This window comes from Pseudorca crassidens, chromosome X, assembly GCF_039906515.1.
Source record: "Pseudorca crassidens isolate mPseCra1 chromosome X, mPseCra1.hap1, whole genome shotgun sequence".
Classification (NCBI taxonomy): domain Eukaryota; kingdom Metazoa; phylum Chordata; class Mammalia; order Artiodactyla; family Delphinidae; genus Pseudorca; species Pseudorca crassidens.
The window spans coordinates 47,967,033-47,989,512 of record NC_090317.1 but is presented as its reverse complement, the minus strand read 5'-3'; the positions used below and the strand labels follow the sequence as shown (position 1 = coordinate 47,989,512).

Below are 22,480 nucleotides of genomic sequence, written 5' to 3'. Positions count from 1 at the left end.
TCTAGATGCTGGAAAATCAGTATTGAACACAAATACAAATACAGCATCCATGCTACTCTGAAGCTTATGTTTTATATATATATATATATATATATATATATATATATATATATAGAGAGAGAGAGAGAGAGAGAGAGAGAGAGAGAGAGGCAATAATAAATTGAAAATTTAAAGGAATACATGAAGATAAATAAAGCAGGATAAGGAAACAGAGAGTGATGGGAGATGGGAAGGTGACTTATTTAGGTAGGTTGGCCAAGGAAATTATTTCTGAGATGATAACATTTGAGCAAAACCTGAATGAAATGGGGGGTAAGATATGGAGGCAATGTCTGGAAGAAGAGCAAACCAAGGCAAAACAATTGATACAGAGGCCCTAAAGCAAAAACCTACTTGCTAAATTTAAGGTATAGCAGGAGGCCAGTGTGGCTAGCACTGAGATAGGAGGAGAGTATTGGATGTGAAATCAGAAAAGAAGCCAGGGATGAGATCAAGTGTGCCTTGTAGACCAGACCAAGAAATTAGATTTTATTCTGAGTGACATGAGAAACCACTGAAGTGTTTGGAGTAGAAGACTGAAATGATCTAATTTACATTTTAAAAGGTTCACTCTAACTTTTGCGGGGAGAATTGACAGCTGGGGAGAAAGGGGTAGGGGCAGAAGCCAAGAGACTAGTTAGAAAATTAGTGCTTGATGATGATTTTAGACTGGGTGGTACAAGTGGAGGTGGTAAGAAGTGGCTGGATACTGGATAATGTGTATTTTGAATATAAGGCCAACAGGATTTGGTGATATGTACCAAGTATGTATGTATGATGTATGTAAGTATGTATGATGTAGGTTGTAAAGAAAAGTCTGGTTGACACGAAGAATTTTGTCCTAAGCAACAAGATGGATGAAGTTACCATTAACTGGGATGGAAAATTCTTTGGGCCAAGCTGGTTAGGGGATGTTAAGAATCAAGAGTTCAGTTTGGGACATGGTTTATTTGAGTTGTCTGTTATACATCTAAATGGAGATGTTGAGCAGGAAATTAGATTGAGTCTGGAATTCATGGTAGAGATCAAGGCTGGAGATTTAATTTTAGGAGTTTTCTGTATAGAGATGGTATTTTAAAGCCATGTGCCAGAATGAGATCATCCAAGACATGAATGTAAATAGAAAAGGAGAGAAGAGGTCTCGGGATTTAAACTTGGAAAACTACAATGTTTAGAGGTCTGTGAGATGAGAAAGATTCAACAAAGGGGATTAAAAAAAACAGCCATGAAAAAAAAAAAAAAAAAAACAGCCATGAAGGGTGACAGAGAATAAATAATGGTCTTCTTTCAGCTAAGTGAAGAAAATAAATCTCCATATATAATCACTGTTATACAACAGGGATGATGGGTAAAAATAACTACCATAAACTGTTACTAATATTAAAAAATTGAGGTTTCCCAGGATTTACCAACCTGTGGGTGCAAATTAGATCAAGATAATATTAGTACTGTTAAAAAACAAAATTCAACTGAGTAAATTTTTAAAGATCTTATTGGCTTCATTCAACAATTCATGAATCAAGCAGCATCCCAAATAGCAAATAGAAATGATTTCCAAAGAGCTGAACAAAATGGGAGACTTTTATAGGCAGGGGGAGAGGAAGCAAGGAAAGAGCAGATTACCTCATCCTTCTTTGGGGGTTGGAAGGGTTCTATCAGGTGGATTACCTCACTACTGCTGACCCGAAAACTCCAGATGGACTAATTTAAGATTACATTCCTTAAATTCCTGGGAGAGGTTGAAATTGCAATTAGGTTAGGTATTAAGCCTTGGTTTGCTGACATGGGGATTAGAACAAATGACTCCATTTTGAGCCTGTTGTCTCTTTTTTAAACAGTTCTCCCCTTTTGCTCAGACTCTCAGCGTAACCGAAAGATTTGATCAAAATTTAAAGTATTAGCAACCTTCCCAGCTATGGCTCTGAAGTTCTCACAGTTTTTGTTGATCTCTGTGTGGTATTCATAAGTCATGACTTCAGGCTCACAGTCTTTGAGCCAATCATTTTCTTTATTTCTTTTCTGGTGTTCCAGTCATAGGGAGATTATTTGCTTAGTGGTTAGTGGCTGTGAACATGTATTTAAACCTTTTGAGAGAATACATGTGCTAGGGAGACTACTACGATTATTATTAGCAGGATAATTCCCAATGTTTGGAGTGCATTTTGGAGTCGCTGTCACCAAGACCCAGATGAATCAAAATCAAGTAAGTCAGAGAAAGCTTGAAGGAGTCACCTTTTTAAGCCAAATTGCTTGTTCAGTGATTTTTTTTTTGAATTTTTGATTTTTATTTTATTTATGTTTTTATACAGCAGGTTCTTATTAACTATCTATTTTATACATATTAGTGTATATATGTCAATCCCAATCTCCCAATTCATCCCACCACCACCACCCCCTTGTTCAGTGATCTTATGTAGCTGAGTTTCAACTTTCCCAGAAGTGTTAATCCAGGTGCAGCAGGAGGTGCTGGCCACAGCATAGACACCACTTAGCTCAACTAAGAGATAATCAAGGGCTATCCTATTATCAAGAACTTTGGCCAGAAAGCCTAAGGATTTTAGCTGGACAGCTATTGTCTTAGTAGTGGATTCTGCAATATTTTTAAGAACTAAGGAGACGTTCCTGATCATCTTCTTATTAATATTTTCTCTTAACTAGGGAAGTAGGGCCCTGCCAAAGGAAGCAAATTCTAAGTCATGAACATCTCCTGGTAGGTCCATTCTAACTCATTGATGTAAATTCAGGGGAGTTGACCAATGAGGTGTCTCAGCTCATTTGCAAACAGTTAGGGACACAGTTAGATAACCCAAGAGATATTACCTTGTTATATGCCAGCCATCTAGGTATCCATATACCCAAGGACACAGATGAAGATAAATCCTATCTTATCTTTTGTGAAGGGCACAGACCACTTTAGTAAGGTGGCACTGCTAATGGATTCATTCTCAGGGACTGTTGCATTTGCCTATTCAAGCCAAGGGTCAGTTAAGTGGGAAGGAAATCTCCTAGCCTGAAAAAAAGTTGTTCTGAATTCCAGTTTACCCTGCTTAGGAATGGAAGTATGGATGATGGCATTATCTTTCCAGGACAGTGCTTGAGTAAAGGGAAAGAAGAAGAAGAAGGAGGAGGAGGAGGAGGAGGGGGAGGGGAAGGGGGAGGGGGAGGGGGGAGGGGGAGGGGGAGGAGGAGGAGGAGGAGGAGGAGAACAAGAAGTGGTCTTATGTGTAAAGTATGAAGTCTTAATCCAGTGTCTTGGGATCAAGCAATCTACCTTGATGTAGGTGACTTCTCTTCTTAGTCAATTTGATTGTGAGTTCTCCAGCTGGTGTACAGAACCAGATGTCAGGTGGAGACTTCTTCAGCTGTGAGATGTATATCTAAGGTTCAAGTCCCTGAAGTTTGGATGCCATCTGGATGGTGAGGAGTTTCTGTTATAGTTCCTTTGGAGGATACTCAAGGGAAATCTTTGTTCTTAGTGATTCCAAATCAGAAGGGTGAGAGAAAATTGGAAATGTTAGTTTGGAGAGCTGTTGCCAGTTATTTGAGGGAACTAGAATTCAGTATACAGTTCAGTTTACAATTATATAACACAACCTCAAAGATAACTAACAGGTCTAGAATGTAATATCTACAAAGGTGTAAACATGAGATTTTTCTTTATGATTTTAACCAAAGGTAATCACAGTAAAACTAATTTGTTTGCATTAAACTCGGTCTGATTATGTACATAAGTGCAGCAAAAATAGTGATTGACCATATAAAATCTTTTTAAGACCACTTTGCTGGACCTTTTCATAAGAAATCTCAGATAGAAATCTTAAGACCTCTGAGGCCAAGCCAAGAATTCACTATTGGATTTTACCTGCAATATATATAGTTTGGGTGAATTCCTTTCTTCTCAAGTCCCCCCCAAATATCTTGAGGTTCCTGGGCCTGCCAGGCAGTAACCTTCCTTACTCACCTGGAGGCTGCTGGGAATCCTATAAGCAAGGTACAAGGATGATTTTTCCAAGTAGTTCTTTAAAGCTGTCTGATCATATCGGGGTCTATACACATCTCTCTCAGCCATAAGATTTGATATTTTAGCCAATGTTTCCAATTGTGTCCTATGACAAGGAGAACAGATTCTTATTGAACTTATGCAAGTAATTAACTACATTTCCATTAAAAAAAATGCTCAAGAGTTTCCAAATTATGGAGGGATAAGGTAGAAGAAAAAGTAAATGTTTCATCTTTGTTTACAAATGTATACTTTAACAAATTGCTGTAAGTCATCAATCGCTTAAGAGAAAAGGTTTCTTTACATCTGGAAAAAAAAAGCTATAAGGAAGCAGTACTGTTTCAAACAAAAAATCACAAAAAATTATAATCATCTTCTTCAGGTCATTCACTGCCATGTAATTAATACTTGTTCTGCTTGAATCCAGTTCATTTTTATGACCTTAGAGTTATCAGAACCTATACTTACGGAAGTTTTTCCCATGAATCTCCCTGAAGACGAAGTACTTTTGTAGGAACAGTTTTACAAAAGCAACTAGGACAATAAAACTCTCTGTAAATGACAATGCTTCCCATGTAATTTAACATATCAAATAAACCTAATTAGTTTAACATCTCTCTTTTTAAAGGAGAGAGAACAAATAGTTTGAGATGTTCTAGGGGCCCTGTGGGGAATCTCAAAGTTGGTTCAAAGTCAAAAAGAGTTTGTTTAGAATTTGATTTTTGTCAAAAACATCAAAATTTGTCAAAAACATCAAAAGATTCAAAACCACTTGGTCAAATAGGATCATACTTCACAGTGAAACAATACTTATTTATCCATTTAACCAAAGTAAAAATCAAAGACTTCACAGACAAATGCAAAGTTAAATAGTTGTTATTGGAAATTATTTTGGTAAAACACATAAGCTTTGATTTCTAGGAAGAATACCTAAAAGGTAAAGAAACTTTTACAATCCGTTATCAAAAAAAGACCAAAGCTGAGTAAAACTTTGTCCTTTTAACAGAGAGAAAACCAAATTCTAATTTTGTACCAGCTTACTTTTGATATTAAAATTTATTTAACTTCACTGAGTTCATTCTAATCTTAACCAAGTTGAACGTGCATAAAATTTCTTTCTCTAGATTCCTTTTCCACAAAACGTTTTTTGTTCTATGTTTTTCCTTTTTCCGATTCTGAAATACCCAGTATTACTTTAGGACAAAATTGCTTTCTTTTTTTCTCAAGAAAAATGCATCTCCATTCTTTATAGCTTTTCTCTTATCATAAATAAAACCTTAATTTTTAGTAGAAATAAGGAAGTAAACTATTGTGAACTGTGTTTTTTATTAACATTCTGCGACTTGACAAATTTATAAATGCTTTTTATAATTTCTAGAAACATATGAATTCTAATAATACATTTTTCAGTGTGGGACAAAATTATTTATTAGTAGACCCAAGTATCTTTAGTTCCTCTGTAAAAGTGGATGAACCTATGTTCAGTAATGAATGTTTCAGTATTTTACCTTAATTGAAAATGATCTAGATATTTCATGATTATTCATCATTTATTTTAACTTTGCATAATTTTAAGGTTTCATGTTACAGAAGAATTGGGGAAATTATTTCTAAAATTTACCTAAAATTTTTTATCCTGCTCATATCTATTTAATTTACTTGCTCACAACAATTATGTTTAGATTATTTATGAAAATTTCATCATACCAAGTCATTTTTCTTTCTTTTTTTTTTCTTATGTTTATTGGAGTATAATTGATTTACAATGTTGTGTTAGATTCTACTGTATAACAAAGTGAATCAGCTATATGTATACATATATCCCCATATACCCTCCCTGTTGAGCCTCCCTCCCACCCTCCCTATCCCACCCCTCTAGGTGGTCACAAAGCACCAAGGTGATCTCCCTGTGCTATGCAGCTGCTTCCCACTAGCTATCTATTTTACATTTGGTAGTGTAAATATGTCACTACTACTCTCTCACTTCGTCCCAGCTTCCCTTTACCCACCCCCTGTGTCCTCAAGTCCACTCTCTATGGCTGCATCTTTATTCCTGTCCTGCCCCTAGGTTCATCAGAACCATTTTTTTTTTTTACATTCCATATATATGTGTTAGTATATGGTATTTGTTTTTCTCTTTCTGATTTACTTCACTCTATGACAGACTCTAGGTTCATCCACCTCACTACAGATAATTCCATTTCATTTCTTTTTATGGCTGAGTAATATTCCATTGTATATATGTGCCACATTTTTATCCATTCATCTGTCAATGGATACTTAGGTTTTCTCCATGTCCTGGCTATTGTAAACAGTGCTGCAATGAACATTGTAGTACATGTCTCTTTTTGAATTATGGATTTCTCAGGGTATATGCCCAGTATTGGGATTGCTGGTTATATGGTAGTTCTATTCTTAGTTTTAAAATGAACCTCCATACTGTTTTCCATAGTAGCTGTATCAATTTACATTCCCACCAACAGGGCAAGAGGGTTCTCTTTTCTCCACACCCACTCCAGCATTTGTTTGCAGATTTTTTGATGATGGCCATTATGACTTGTATAAGATGAAACCTCATTGTGGTTTTGATTTGCATTTCTCTAATGATTAGTGATGTTGAGCATCCTTTCATGTGTTTGCTGGCAATCTCTCTATATTCTTTGGCGAAATGTCTATTTAGGTCTTTCACCCATTTTTGGATTGGGTTGTTTGTGTTTTTGATATTGAGCTGCATATATACGTTGGAGATTAATCCTTTGTCAGTTGCTTCATTTGGAAATATTTTCTCCCATTCTGAAGGTTGTCTTTTCGTGTTGTTTATGGTTTCCTTTGCTGTGCAAAAGTTTTAAGTTTAATTAGGTCTCATTTGTTTATTTTTGTTTTTATTTCCATTACTCAAGGGGGTGGGTCAAAAAGGATCTTGCTGTGATTAACGTCATAGAGTTTTCTGCCTATGTTTTCCTCTAAGGGTTTTAAAGTGTCAGGCCTTACATTTACGTCATTTTATTAATATAAATTAATTAATTAATAATTAATTAATTAGTTAATTTTGGCTGCTTTGATTCTGTTGCTGCATGTGGGTTTTCTCTACTTGGAGTGAGCGGGAGCTACTCTTCATTGTGGTGTGTGGGTTTCTCACTGCACTGGCTTCTCTTGTTGTGGAGCATGGGCTCTAGGCATGCAGGCTCCTTAGTTGTGGCACATTGGTTTACTTGCCCCACAGCACGTGGGATATTCGTGGGCCAGGGCTCGAAACCATGTCCCCTGCATCGGCAGGCAGATTCTTTTTTTTTTTTTTTTTTTTTTTTTTTTCTCAAAAACAATGTTTATTTTAACATATACATTGTGCCACCTAGCACCAATGCCTGTAAGTACCAGAATTCCATCTGGTTACCATTACACTTTGGAACCATGCGACTGAAGTCCTGATAGATCAGTCTGTGAACAGATGATTCTCATGAGAACATAAAACAGAGACCACACAGAATCAAAATCATTTGATAAATGTATACAGAACTACATTTGTAGTCATTTAAATACTTTTCTCTGTTTCATATAAACAAGTTAACACCAGTGACTTTAGCCGCATTTTCCTGGAAGCTATACGTGAGGAAAAGTGCAGGAGCCACATCAATGCAAGAGCCTGAAGCCGGACTTTTTATTTTCACTCCATTCTCAAATAAACAATTTTGTAAAGATACCTTTTCCTCCCTCCCAATCTCCCAATATCTTACTTTCATCTTTATCAACTGACTATGGTATAATCAACTATCTAACTCCCATAGTAAATTATACTGTAGTCAGTGTGGTGAAGGAAAAGCACAGAACTTGGCCACAAAACAGTATTTTCATTTTTTTTTTTTAAAGTAAAAGAACACAAGTATTAAAGTTATCTTAAAAGCAATGAAGTGGAAGATACTTAACGATAAAAACCACTGCATAAATACGTTAAAATAAAAACCTTCTTTTAAATTTATCTTGAAGACAAGCTAAAATTTACTGATTTGAATTTAAACATTATTAAATAGTAATTGATACCTCTCTTTAGAAACCGGATCAACTTATCTCTACTTTCCTGAAAATACGCCAAGTCAGCCATGCTACTTTCACTATTTTTGGCAGACTTTAGGCTAACCTCAGTACCTATTTTTATTTGAGGAGTGACTGAAACATGTTTCTTTTAAGCAGAACTTGATGCCGAGCTAAAAGTAAACTAAGTTGGATTTCAGGCCCATTGGCAGGTAGGCAGTCAGTCAATCATTTTTCGTAATGCAGGCAGCCCGTGGTGGTTGTCTATATATCGGATCCCTAAGGACATGCTGGAAAAATCTGTGAACACAATCTTCCCATGCTGTATTCACATGCTCCATTCACAATGTTAGCTTACCCACGTTGTTAGAGGCTTGGGTAAGATGACTAGATTTCACGACGGAAATTTCGATTTTTTCTTTCTGATGTATAAAATGTGAATATCTTCACTTCGATATTCTTCATCATGTTTTTCCAAAGGAATTTTTTCAAAGTCAAAGTCTAGTTGAAGAAGCTCAAAATATTTTTTCTCGATTTCTGGATTTTTTCCCATTGTTCGTTGTTCATAACAACATATAATACAAGTCTCAGATCCACTGAGATCTTTTAGGGTTTTCAACAGTGGCTCCAAAGACTCTTCATAGTATATGCAGTCGGCCATCAGGATGTAGTCTGGAGGAGAAGGAAAGTCTTCTATTTCTTCCCCCCTTGGCTTGAACAGAACCAGTGACAAGATGCTTGTTCATATTAATATTCATCTTCAGCAAGTCTTGCAATTCCTCTAGGTCGGTGACTATGACATCTGCCCCGAGGGTAGCAGCCATGAGCCCCACGGCCCCGGTGCCAGAGCCCAGCTCCAGCACCGACCGCCGGCTCAGCGCGTGGGCCCCATCGCCGGAAAACCCGGGCGTTTCCAGGTATTTAGAAAGGACGATGGCAGCGTCCCAAACAACGCAACCCACGCCGCCGGAGCCGTACTGCTGTAGTCGTAACACCGTGCCATCTCGCTTCTCCAAAACTCGCACAAAGTTCCGCAGTTGCTCCTCCCCGGAGGACTCCCGGGGGACGGCAGGCAGATTCTTAACCACTGCATCACCAGGGAAGTCCCTACATCTAGTTCTTTAATCCATTTTGAGTTTATATTTGTGTATGGTGTTAGGAAGTTCTAATTTCATTCTTTTATATGTGGCTGTCCAGTTTTTTCCCCGCACAACTATTGAAGAGGCTTTGCTCCATTGTACATACTTGCCTCCTTTGTCAAAGATAAGTTGACCATATGTGTGTGGGTTTACCTCTGGGCTTTCTATCCTGTTCCATTAATCTATATTTCTGTTTTTGTGTCAGTACCACAATGTGTTGATCACTGTAGCTTTGTAGTATAGTCTGAAGTCAGGAAGTCTGATTCCTCCAGCTCCATTTTCCTTTCTCAAGATTGCTTTTGCTATTCGGGATATTTGTGTTTCCATACAAATTGAACAATTTTTTGTTCTAGTTCTGTGAAAAATGCCATTGGTAGATTGATAAGGATTGCATTGAATCTGTGGATTGCTTTGGGTAGTATAGCCACTTTCACAATGTTGATTCTTCTAATCCAAGCACATGGTATATATCTCCAACTGTTTGTATTGTCTTTGATTTCTTTCATCAGTGTCTTATAGTTTTCTGCATACAGTTCTTTTGCCTCCTTAGGTAGGTTTATTCCTAGGTATTTTATTATTTTTGTTGCAATGGTAAATGGGATTGTTTCCTTAATTTCTCTTTCAGATTTTTCATCATTAGTATATAGGAAAGCAAGAGACTTCTGTGCATTGATTTTGTATCCTGCTACTTTACCAAATTCACTGATTAGCTCTAGTAGTTTTCTGGTAGCATCTTTAGGATTCTCTATGTATAGTATCATGTCATGCTCAAACAGTGACAGTTTTACTTCTTCTTTTCCAACTTGGATTCCTTTTATTTCTTCTTCTCTGATTGCCATGCCTAAAACTTTGAAAACTGTGTTGAATAATAATGATGAGAGTGGGTACGCTTGTCTTGTTCCTGATCTTAGAGGAAATGGGTTCGTTTTTCACCATTGAGAATGATGTTAGCTGTGGGTTTGTCATATATGGCCTTTATTATATTGAAGCAGGTTCCCTCTATGCCCACTTTCTGGAAAGTTTTTATCATAAATGGGTGTTAAATTTTGTTGAAAGCTTTTCCTGCATCTACTGAGATTATCATATGGGTTTATTCCTTCAGCTTGTTAATATGGTGTATCACATTGATTGATTTGCATATATTGAAGAAGCTTTGCATTCCTGGGGTAAACCCCACTTGATCATGGTGTATGATCCTTTTAATGTGCTGTTGGATTCTGTTTGATAGTATTTTTTTGAAAATTTTTGCATCTGTTCATCAGTGATATTGGCCTGTGATCTTCTTTTTTTGTGACATCTTTGTCTGGTTTTTGTATCAGGGCGATGGTGGCCTCATAGAATGAGTTGGGGAGTGTTCCTCTTTTTGTTATATTTCGGAAGAGTTTGATAAGGATAGGTGTTAGCTCTTCTCTAAATGTTTGATAGAATTCCCCTGTGAAGCCATCTGGTCCTGGAATTTTGTTTGTTGGAAGATTTTTAATCATAGTTCCAATTTCACTGCTTTTGATTGTTCTATTTATATTTTCTATTTCTTCCTGTTTCAGTCTCAGAAGGTTGTGTTTACTTCTTCCAGGTTGTCCATTTTATTGGCATATAGTTGCTTGTAGTAATCTCTCATGATCCTTTGTATTTCTGCAGTGTCAGTTGTTACTTCTCCTTTTTCATTTCTAATTCTATTGATTTAAATATTCTTCCTTTTTTCCTTGATGATTATGGCTATTGGTTTATCAATTTTGTTTATGTTCTCAAAGAACCACCTTTTAGTTTTATTGATCTTTGCTATTTTTTCCTTCATTTTTTTCCATGTATGTCTGAGGTGATCTTTATGATTTCTTTCTTTCTGCTAACTTTGGGGGTTTTCTTGTTCTTTCTCTAATTGTTTTTGGTGTAAGATTAGGTTGTTTATTTGAGATTTTTCTTCTTTCTTGAGGTAGGATTGTATTGCTATATACTTCCCTCTTATAACTGCTTTTGCTGCATCCCACAGGTTTTGGTTTGTCATGTTTTCATTATCATTTATTTCTAGGTGCTTTTTGATTTCCTCTTTGATTTCTTCAGTGATCTCTTGGTTATGTAGTAGTGTATTGTTTAGCCTCCAATTTGTTTTTATTTTTTACATATTTTTCCTGTAATTTATATCTAGTCTCATAGCATTGTGTTTGATAAAGATGCTTGATATGATTTCAATTTTCTTAAATTTCTTGAGGCTTGATTTTTTACCCCAGACATGTTCTATCCTGAGGACATTCCATGTGCACTTGAGAAGAAAGTGTATTCTGTTGTTTTGGGATGGAATGTCCTATAAATATCAATTAAGTCCATCTTGTCTAATGTGTCATTTAAAGCTTGAATTTCCTTATTTAGTTTTATTTTGGATATCTGTCCATTGGTGAAAGTCTGGTGTTAAAGTCCCATACAATTATTGTGTTACTGTTGTTTTCCCCTTTTATGGCTGTTAGCATTTGCCTTATGTATTGAGGTGTTCTTAGGTTGGGTGCATAAACATTTACAATTGTTATATCTTCTTCTTGGACTGATCCCTTGATCATTATGTAGTGTCCTTCTTTTTCTCTGTAATAGTTTTTATTTTAAAGTCTATATTGCCTGATATGAGAATTGCTACTCCAGCTTTCTTTTGTTTTCCATTTGCATGAAATATCTTTTTCCATCCCCTTACTTTCAATCTGTATGTGTCCCTAGGTCTGAAGTGGGTCTCTGGTAGACTGCATATATACTGGTCTTGTTTTTGTATCCATTCAGCCAGTCTGTGTCTTTTGGTGGGAGCATTTAATCCATTTACATTTAAGGTAATTATTGATATATATGTTCCTATTTCCATTTCCTTAATTGTTTTGGGTGTGTTTTTTTTTGGTCTTTTCCTTCTCTTATGTTTCGTGCCTAGAGAATTTCCCTTAGCATTTGCTGTAATGTTGGTTTGGTGGTGCTGAATTCTCTTAAGTTTTGTTTGTCTGTAAAGGCTTTAATTTCTCTGTCAACTCTGAATGAGATCCTTGCTGGGTAGAGTAATCTTGTCTGTAGGTTTTTCCTTTTCATCACTTTAAGTATGTCCTGCCAGTCCCTTCTGTCTTGTAGAGTTTCTGCCAAGAAATCAGCCATTAACCTTATGAGTGTTCCCTTGTATATTACTTTTCATTTTTTCCTTGTTGCTTTTAATATTTTTTCTTTGTCTATAATTTTGGCAGTTTGATTACTATGTCTCTGGGTGTGTTTTTCCTTGGGTTTATCTGCTATCAGATTATCTGTGCTTCCTGGACTTGATTGACTATTTCCTTTCCCATGTTAGGGAAGTTTTTGACTATAATCTCCTGAAATATTTTCTCAGAAGTTTTCTTTTTCTCTTCTTCTTCTGGGAAGCCTATAATTCAAATGTTGGTGTGTTTAATGTTGTCCCAGAGGTCTCTGAGACTGTCCTCAATTCTTTTCATTCTGCTCTGAGGAAGTTGTTTTCACTATTCTATCTTCCAGGGCACTTATCCATTCTTCTGCATCAGTTATTCTACTATTGATTCCTTCTAGAGTAGTTTTAATTTCATTTATTGTGTTGTTCATCATTGTTTGCTCTTTAGTTCTTCTAGGTCCTTGTTAATCAGTTCTTGTGTTTTCTCCATTCTATTTCTGAGATTTTGGATCATCTTTCCTGTCATTACTCTGAATTCTTTTTCAGGTAGACTGCCTCTTTCCTCTTCATTTTTTGGTCTGGTGGGTTTTACCTTGTTCCTTCTTCAGCTGCATATTTCCCTGTCTTATTTTGTTGAACTTACTGAGTTTGGTGTCTCCTTTTCATAGGCTGCAGGATTGTAGTTCCTCTTATTTCTGGTGTCTGCCCCCAGTTGGTAAGGTTGGTTCAGTGGCTCGTGTAGGCTTCCTGGTTGGGGTGGGGGACTGGTACCTGTGTTCTGGTGGGTTTGGCTGGATATTGTCCTTCTGGTGGGGAGGGCCGCATCCAGTGGTGTGTTTTGGGGTGTCTGTGAGCTTAGTATGACTTTAGGCAGCCTCTCTGCTAATGGGTGGGGTTGTGTTCCTGTCTTGCTTGTTGTTTGGCATGGGGTCTCCAGCACTGGAGCTTGCTGGCAGTTGGGTGGAGCTGTGTCTTAGTGTTGAAACAGAGATCTCTGGGAGAGCTCTCGCCAATTAATATTACATGGCGTTGGGAGATCTCAGGTGATCCAGTGTCCTGGGCTCGGCTTTTCTTCCTCAGAAGCTCAGGCCCAACACCTGGCCAGATCACCATGACCCTGCCAGCCACACGGCTTGGATGATAAGGAAGAAAATAATACCCCAAAACCAAAAACAACAAACCAACCAAAGAAACAAAAAACGGACAGAACCCCAAAACAAATGGTAAAGCCAAAACTAAACAAAGAAAATCACACAAAGAAATATACACACTCACAAAAAGAGAAGAAAAAGAAAAAAAAAGAAGAGCACATCCATACCAGTAAACAAACCAACAAATGAAACAAACACTAAAAACTAAACTAAGGTTAACATAAAACCAAAAACAGATCAAACGCAGAAAGCAAATCCCAAGTTCACAGTTGGCCCCAAAGCCCACTGCCTCAATTTTAGGAACACTCATTGTCTACCTGTCTACTCATATTCCACAGTTGCAGGGGTCACCAAGCCAATTGCAGGGATTTAATCTGCTACTCCTGAGGCTGCTGGGAGAGATTTCCCTTTCTCTTCTTTGTTCGCACAGCTCCTGGGGTTCAGCTTTGATTTTGGCCCTGCCTCTGTGTGTAGGTCTCCCTCAGGCATCTGTTTCCTGACCCAACAGGAGGGGGTTATAACAGCGTCTGTTTAGGGCCCTCTTGCTCACTCAGGCTGGGAAGAGGGAGGGGTATGGTCGTCATAACTAGGCTGCAGGTAGTGACTGCTGTGGCAGAGGTCAGTGTGTAGTTGCAACAGCCTTATGTGTGCTGTGTGTTCTCTTGGGAAAGCTGGCCCTGGATCACAGGACCCTGGCAGTAGTGAGCTGCACAGGCTCCTGGGAGGGTGTGTGTAGTGACCTGCATTTGCACTCAGGACTTTTGGTGGCAGTGGTGGCAGTGGTCGTGGTCCATGCCTGCCTCTGGGGTCCGAGATGAGAGTTGTGGCTCGTACCTGTGTCTGGAGCTCACTTAGGCAGTGCCCTGCCATATCTGGGAACATGGAATAGGAATCCCCTCTCCTTGTGCACACCAAAACAATGGTCTCTTGCCTGTTAGGCAAGTCCAGACTTTTTCCCAGACTCCCTCCTGGCTAGCTGTGATGCACTAGCCCCCTTCAGGCTGTGTTAACGCAGCCAACACCAGTCCTCTCCCTGAGGTCTGACCTCTGAAGCATGAGCCTCAGCTCCCAGTCCCCAACTTCCCCAGAGGGTGAGCAGACAAGCCTCTCAAGCTGGTGAGTTCTGGTCGGCATCAATCCTCTGTGCAGGAATCTCTCCACTTTGCTCTCTGCACGTCTGTTACTGCACTATTCTCTGTGGCTCCAAAGCTCCCCACACCCCGTCCCCACCAGTGAGGGGGCTTCCTAGTGTGTGGAAACTTTTCTTCCTTCACAGCTCCCTCCCAGAGGTGCAGGACCTGTCCCTATTCCTTTGTCTCTCTCTTTTTTCTTTTGCCCTACCAAAGTAAGTGGGGATTTTCTTGCCCTCTTGGAAGTCTGTCTTCTGCCAGCATTCAGTAGGTGTTCTGTAGGAGTTGTTCCACATGTAGCTGTATTTGTAGGGAGGAAGGTGATCTCCACGTCTTACTCCTCTGCCATCTTATTTTTTTTTTTTTTTTTTTTTTTTTTTGCGGTACACGGGCCTCTCACTGTTGTGGCCTCTCTGGTTGCAGAGCACAGGCTCCGGACGTGCAGGCTCAGCGGCCATGGCTCATGGGCCTAGCCACTCCGTGGCATGTGGGATCTTCCCGGACTGGGGCACGAACCCGCGTCCCATGCATTGGCAGGCGGACTCTCAACCACTGTGCCACCAGGGAAGCCCTCCTCCGCCATCTTGAAGGTCTTTCCCACATCATTTTTCTTACTGACAAGTTTTGTAACAGAGATAACAAAACTTATTAGACTAGTAAACCCAGGTAGAATAAAAGTTGTATGTCTGCATTACTTTTAATATTGATAACTCTAAAAATATGTCTATTTTAATTAAACCACGAAACTTAAACTAGCTTTTATTTACTAAAAATTATCTTAGGTCATGTGAACCTGTAAAGCATTTAGGTTTGTTTTTATTATATTCATAGGAAGTTTATGAATATGTACTGCATACAAATGCTTAATTTTCTTTAGGCAAATTAAATAGAGCTTTTTTACAGAATAATTTTAATAATACAATCCAGATGTGGAAAATACCATACATATACAACACATATATTAATACATAGACACAAAAATATAAAGATATATGCAAACAGAGACATTATAGCTTCTCTTTTAATATTTTAGCCATGAAATCAGGTAGTTATAAAAGAGGTTTGGATCCAAATTACATTCACAGAAGAAGGAATAATTTAAGGCTACCCTCCTCAGATGGCTAAAGGTTTTTATTAATATTTGTGAAGAAGACACTTAAGATTTTTTATTTGACTAAATTTCAATATAACTTTTGCTCCTTTTGTTTTTCTTCTGATTAGAATTATTTCCCCAAAGTTGGTATTTTAAAGAGATGTCCTAAATAAGAGTTCCTGGCGCCACATTTCTGGTTTTTCAAAGATTTGTAAGATAAGGACAGTTGCTTTTAATTCCTTAAGGGATTAGGTTGCAACTTAAATGACATCATAAGTTGATTTACCCATAAATCCTTTTACAAGGGCTTTAGAACTTTTTTTTCCCCCTCCCTCTGGGTACATAGTTTTATTTTAGCTTAGAGGAGAAATGCTAAAAAATGTTTTATCAGACTCTGTAATTTGGCCAATTTCTGACCACAGATCTACTGTGTTGTTTCTAGCTGGGACAAACAGTAAATATTTCTGGCAGTATGGAACATCCCCTTTGACTCAAGAGGCATCACCAAAGGGTGCAAAATATATTTTATTTTCCTCTATTTATTGGATACTACAGACAGAGATTCAAGAGATCTGACTCTGGTAAGAGTTCTCACCCGTAGCCAGCTTTTGCCACTGTTTCCAGGATCCCATCTGCAAGCTCTGAGTGGAGTTTAAAGTAGGCAATGTAGCTCTATTATGGTAAGGTTTTGTATTAACTTTAATTTTAGTTTCCCTTGGCTGTTTAAGGGAATAAAATAGCAGTTTACTAGAAATCCCTCAGAGACTCCTCAACTCTGGGAGGGGCCCTCCTTTGATGGTAGATATGGAGGTGTCTATAAGGCCACTAATTGGCATAATTTTGTTTATGGTCTTGTAGTTTCTTGAGAGTGGAAAGACATTCCAGGGAGAAGATTAGTAAAATTAGTACTCAATTAAAAGAGTGAAGCAGTAGGAGTTATGTCAGTCTTATAGTCTTTTGTTTTAGGTGTGTTCTTTATTATTTCATTAGCCTTTTTGCAATGAACCTTTCAATGAAGCTATTTTGCAATATTGAAGCTTTTGGAAGCTTCCACATACCAATTAAATTAGGTATCCCAGGGAGTTCCCTGGTGAGCCAGTGGTTAAGACTCTGAGCTCCTAATGCAGGGGGTCCGGGTTCGATCCCTGCTGAGGGAACTAGATCCCTCATGCCACAACTAAAAGATCCTGCATGCCACAACTAAGACCCAACACATCAAAATAAATAAATAAATAAAATTTTAAAATTAGGTATCCCATTCTTGTTGATTAGGGAACCCTTATTTTCAAGTGCACTTCTTAAATGCGTGATCTTGTCTAATTGGAACATTCCCCATAATGATCATTGTAACTCTAGGCTGTTTTTAGTATAATTCTGGCATTTTTTGTAGCAACCTACAGATTCCAGGACTATAGTCTTTAGAAATAAAGTAAGCAGGTGTGCCTGAAGGTGGCATGCTCAACTCTTTCAAATTTAAAAATCCCATTATTTTAAATCTCTGGGTTTCTTAGAGCCAAACTAATACCTAAAGGGGATTTGCTACTGGGTTGAATGAAGACTGTGGTGTTTTACAGTATGCCTCATTATACTGAAAATTTCTTGAGGTTGGCAGGTGACCTAGTGTCAAACTAACCTATTCTATGACCAACTTATCCTAACGTGGGAATCTGAGTTAGTTGGCGAGTATTCTAATAGCTCTTAAGTGCTTGATACATGCCCACAAAGTTTTCTGGCTTTTTCGATTCTGAGATCCCCATTAGCAATAGCCTTTATCTACACAAAACAAGGCAAATATGTGCACCTTAATATATGGGCAGTATCCAATAGATGTTACTATGTCCTGGTCAAGAGAAGGCTCTGTGTGCACCACCAGTGATACCTACCATGGAACCTTGGACTGGAGAAAGGATTGAAACAGCACACCTCAACAAATGGAGACTGTGAACTAGACTGGAATTCCAAACAAATGGGGAATTGTGGACTGGAAATTCAATTAGATCAGGAGCTCGAGACAAAGAGAATGAAGCTCAAAACCAAGAGAAACTTACCCACAGCTCTCAGAAATGGTGAGAAATACAGAGAACTGAAAAGGGTTCATGGATACCATACCTGTGTTCCTCATTGTCCCTGAAGCAATCAGAAGTTCACTTCAGATCCTTCCACTGCCACCAAATCTATTAAAAAACAAAATTCAACTTAGTAAATTTTTAAAGATCTTATTGGCTTTATTCAGCAATTCATGAATCGAGCAACATCTCATCTAGTAAATAGAAAGAAGCTCCAAAGAACTGACCAAAATGTCAGACTTTTATAGGCAGAGGGGGTGGGGACAAAGAAAGAGCAAATTACCTCATCTTTCTTTGGGGGTGGAAGGGATTTATCAGGCAAATTACCTCACCATTGCTGACCAGGAAATTCCAGATAGACTGGTTTGAGATTATATTCCTGGGAGAGGTTGAAATTACAATTAGGTTAGGTATTAAGTCTTGGTTTGCTGATGTGGGGCTTAGTGCAAATGTTTCCATTTTGGGTCTATTGTCTCTTAACAGTACATAAATTTTATTAGCTCACTGCTTCTATATCTTCTGATGTTAGACCTCTAGCCCCTGAAGATTTGAAAAACAGGGGCTGTGCTATATTAAAAAAAAAATCTCTATTTCCCTTTGCAAACTATTCCTATATTAGTAAGTTACGTTCATTGTGCCTTCTTATTTCTATTTTAAAGATAAATTCTCTTGTGAAGGCTCTTCATTTTTTCTTCTAAATGAGTTTTTGTTTGGCTGATCCTTAGACTTGCTTGACATGCCCAGATATGTTTGAATCCCAGCAGTGGACACAGCTGGAGTTATTTTTCAGAAGACTCCTCCGAAAATAGACTTCAGCTGAGCTTGTCTCATCAGTTCATCCAAACATGTCCAAACGTGTCTGAGCCCCTAGCTGTTTCTGGCTATGCATCTATGATCTGGATTACATTTTCTACTAAGCTATATACAAAATACAATAGAAAAAGTTCTGGAAGAAAAGAGAGAGGATAGAGGAACTAATTTTGCCTGTAGAAGAATGGGGAAAGCTGGCAAGTTGGCAATAGGAAAGATTTTGCAGAAAAGCATGGACCTTGAAAGATATGTGTGATTTTGCCAAATGAAGAAAATGGGTAGAAAAGGCTTTGTAGGTACAGGGTACATGAGAGAAACCATGGAGGCATGAAAGCATGTGATATGTTGAAGAATAAACAAATAATATTATTCCTAGAGAACAAAGATGACCGATGTGATGAAAATAGAAAAAAAAATATGTCTAGTCAGATTGTGAAGAGCTTCTTATGTTGTGCTAAGAGGCTTGAATTTTATTCTATAGGTAGTGGAGGCATTATAGTTTTTAAATTTTTTTAAATTCTTTCATTGAAGGTTTTTGAGTTGGGGAATTGCATTACTAAGTATTTTAGAAAAAAATAACTGAATACTGTTAAACTAAGGGAATGTCAATGGGATGGAGAAAGGACAAATGTAATCAAGATCCTTGGAGGCAGCATTGACAAGGCTTAGTGACTAATTGTTTGTAGTTAGTGAAATAAAAGTAGGCATAAAACTTGATTCTGAGTTTCCAGTGTTGATGACTGTGTAGAAGGTGGTACAATAAGAAATGGAAAAACAGATCTATAGGAAAAGACAGTGAATTAACTTTTCATTCAGTTGAGTTTAAGTACCTATACTATAATCAGCTACAGGTCTTTAAGAGACAATTGGAAATATGAACCTGGAACTATGGAGTGAGGCATAACCTATAAGAACAGATTTGGGAATTATCAACAAGATGTTAATTGAAGTCATGGGCATGATTGGGTCACCTGGGGAGGAAGAAGGTAATGAAGATTTCTTAATTCACCAAACAAATTATTAACAAAGAGGTACTAACAAAGAGGTGTGATAGCACCTAAGAAGAAAATTATAAGAAAAGAGACACAGTCTCTATTCTTATTAATCTGAAGTTGCATTACAATCTTGTGTGTGGAGATAGATGTCATACAACAAATTACTTAATAAACTGGAATTTTGATAAGTGCCTGTGAAGAAACTGTACAGGGTCCTAAAAATTAACCCAATAGCAGAGGGATCTGAAATAGTTTTTAGGGGCTGAAGGAAGTCAAAGAAAGATTCCTAAGGAGATAACTTTTGAGATTTGAAGGAAGAGTAGAGGTTAACCAAGCAAAAGGAAACAGGAATTAAAGAGGGAATTCCAGGGAGAGAAAAAGTTGCTGCAAAGTCCTAGAGGGCAGAGAAATGACAGAACTCTGCACAAATGAAAGAAGGCCAGTGCACTTAAAGCACAGAGGAGGAGGTGTGTTTCTTTTCTATAGATATGGGAGGTTAAGTGAACAGAAAACCTCCTACTATTAAACATTTGGTAATGCTGGAGAGAATATAGCAAGCGTCTGTTTATAAGCATATCAGAACTTGCAGTAAAGGAAATTGTTGGGGGCCTGTAAACATGTGAATTATAAAAAATTATAAACATGATTCTCATACAAATATAAAGTGAGAACATGTCAAAGATTTAATTCATTAACGAGGGAATAAGCAGGAAGGTAAAGTTGGGTTAAAGGATAATTAGAGGAATAGGGGTTTTAATAGTCCACTAGGAAAGACATATTAGATACAAAATTGGTTAATGTCTTATATGGCAAAAAGACTATGCTCTTTAAGATTATTATTATTATTATTTTTTACCTGATAGGAATGATTTGCACATCTACTAGACAAAACCTAATAAGTTTACATGAAACTTTTCAGATTCTGGGCCCTAGTGAATAGTAAATATTATGTCAAATGAAGTACCTTCTCCTAAAGTATTAAATAGTCCTTTCTTGAGCCCATTATCCAATGCTCCAGTATGACACTGAATGAGAAAATAGCTATACTATCGCTTAATTTTTAAGTTTTTGATATTTCTTTTGCTTAATAGTCTCCAAATAGAAACTTCAAAATAGGAATGCTAAATCTACAGTATGTATAATAATGTTTGGCATAGCAGGCATTTAATAAATATTTATTGAAAAAATGTATGAGTAAGTTTACACTTTAGTGGATCTGAGAGTATTCGCTGTTCTTCAAAAATGGGACTTGGGGTTTAATGGTTATATAGGGGCAAGAAGGTCTTGGGTCTGTAAGAAGTGGGAATTTGAAACCTAGACTCTATTTAAAAACCAAGATCCTGGGCTTCCCTGGTGGTGCAGTGGTTGAGAGTCCGCCTGCTGATGCAGGGGACACGGGTTCGTGCCCCAGTCTGGGAAGATCCCACATGCCGCGGAGTGGCTGGGCCCGTGAGCCATGGCCGCTGAGCTTGCGCATCTGGAGCCTGTGCTCCGTAATAGGAGAGGCCACAACAGTGAGAGGCCCACGTACTGAAAAAAAAAACAACAAAAAAAACCCAAGATCCTCTGTAGTCTACACCCTAAGGGTAAGGAGGAACTAGGAAAAAATAAACCTATTTAAAAAGGAAGTCTGTCTATATTTTACTGGTTTATAGATTATAAAATTTTTTTCTCCTTGAAAATTAGTTACCACAGATTTTCCATCATACAAGCTTTCCACTACCTACATATTCTAGGGACACCAAAGCCAATAAATAAGAAGTGACCCCACTCTGTGACATTTCTGAGGAACCTGTCAGAGGCAAACACAAATACTAAATGTCTCCAGAAGGACACACACTCACTTCATGATTACCACAAAGGATTGCAACAATAAAAACCCTACCATACACAAATTCACAATCTAAAATCACAAAGCACACCAATACACAAACCATCATGAGCAAAAGTTAACAAAATTAATAAGTGGCAGACCCAGAGGAAGTAATCCAGAACACAGCTTTAAGAGACAAAGATTAATAGGAGAGGTTAAGGATACAATAAAAATGCCCAAAGTATGTTTAAGAGAAATCTCAGCAGGAAAGAATAAAGAGTATGGGCAGAGGCAATATTCAGAGCAATAATGGTTAAGAATTTTCCAGAAGAGATAGAAGACATAAATCCTCATATTCAAGAGACCCAGTAAAAACAGGAAAGAATGACCTGAGATGAAACTGGAGAGTGAGACAAAATCCAGATCATGGAGGGCTTTTCTAGATATCTTAAGGATTTTGGCCTTTATTCGAAGAGCAATGAGAAATTACAGAAGGGTCTTAAATATGGAAGTAACATGATCAGATTTTATTAGAAAAAAAAATAGTTGACAACAATTTAAGGAATGGATTAGAAGAAGGCAAGACTAGATTCAAGGAGACCACTTAGAATGCTGTACATGTGAGAGACGATGATGATGGAGTAAACTGGGATGGTAATGGCAAAAATGGAGAAAAATGACCTTTAGGAGGTATAGTTCGCAGGATTTGTTGATGAATAACATGTAGAAGTGAAGAAGAGAGAGGAGGCAAGATTGGCTTCCGATTTGCTGGGCTTGTAAAACTAGGTAAAAAGCAATAACATTTTCTGGGGGCGGGTGTTAAAGAATGTTGAATGAAGGTCAGGTTTATGGAAGTGGGATGGAATACATGAGTTTAGTTTTCAACATGAGTGTGAGGTGTCTTTGAGACGCTTGGGGTCACTATCATGAAAAGAGTGGCTCGAAAAATAGAAGACAGTGCAGATGACAAAGAAAGAAAAATCATAAAGGATGAAGGAAAACTAGTAGAACATGATAACATGAAAGTCAGGAGAGGAGTGATACAAGAAAGTTTCAAGTACTACATGAGGGCAAAG

General features: G+C 37.7%; 1 pseudogene; it reads right to left on the bottom strand.

Annotated features, from left to right (window-relative positions):
- Positions 1–7,347: 7,347 nt before the first annotated feature.
- LOC137217250 (protein N-lysine methyltransferase METTL21D pseudogene) overlaps positions 7,348–22,480 on the bottom strand; it is a 128,812-nt pseudogene continuing 113,679 nt past the window's right edge.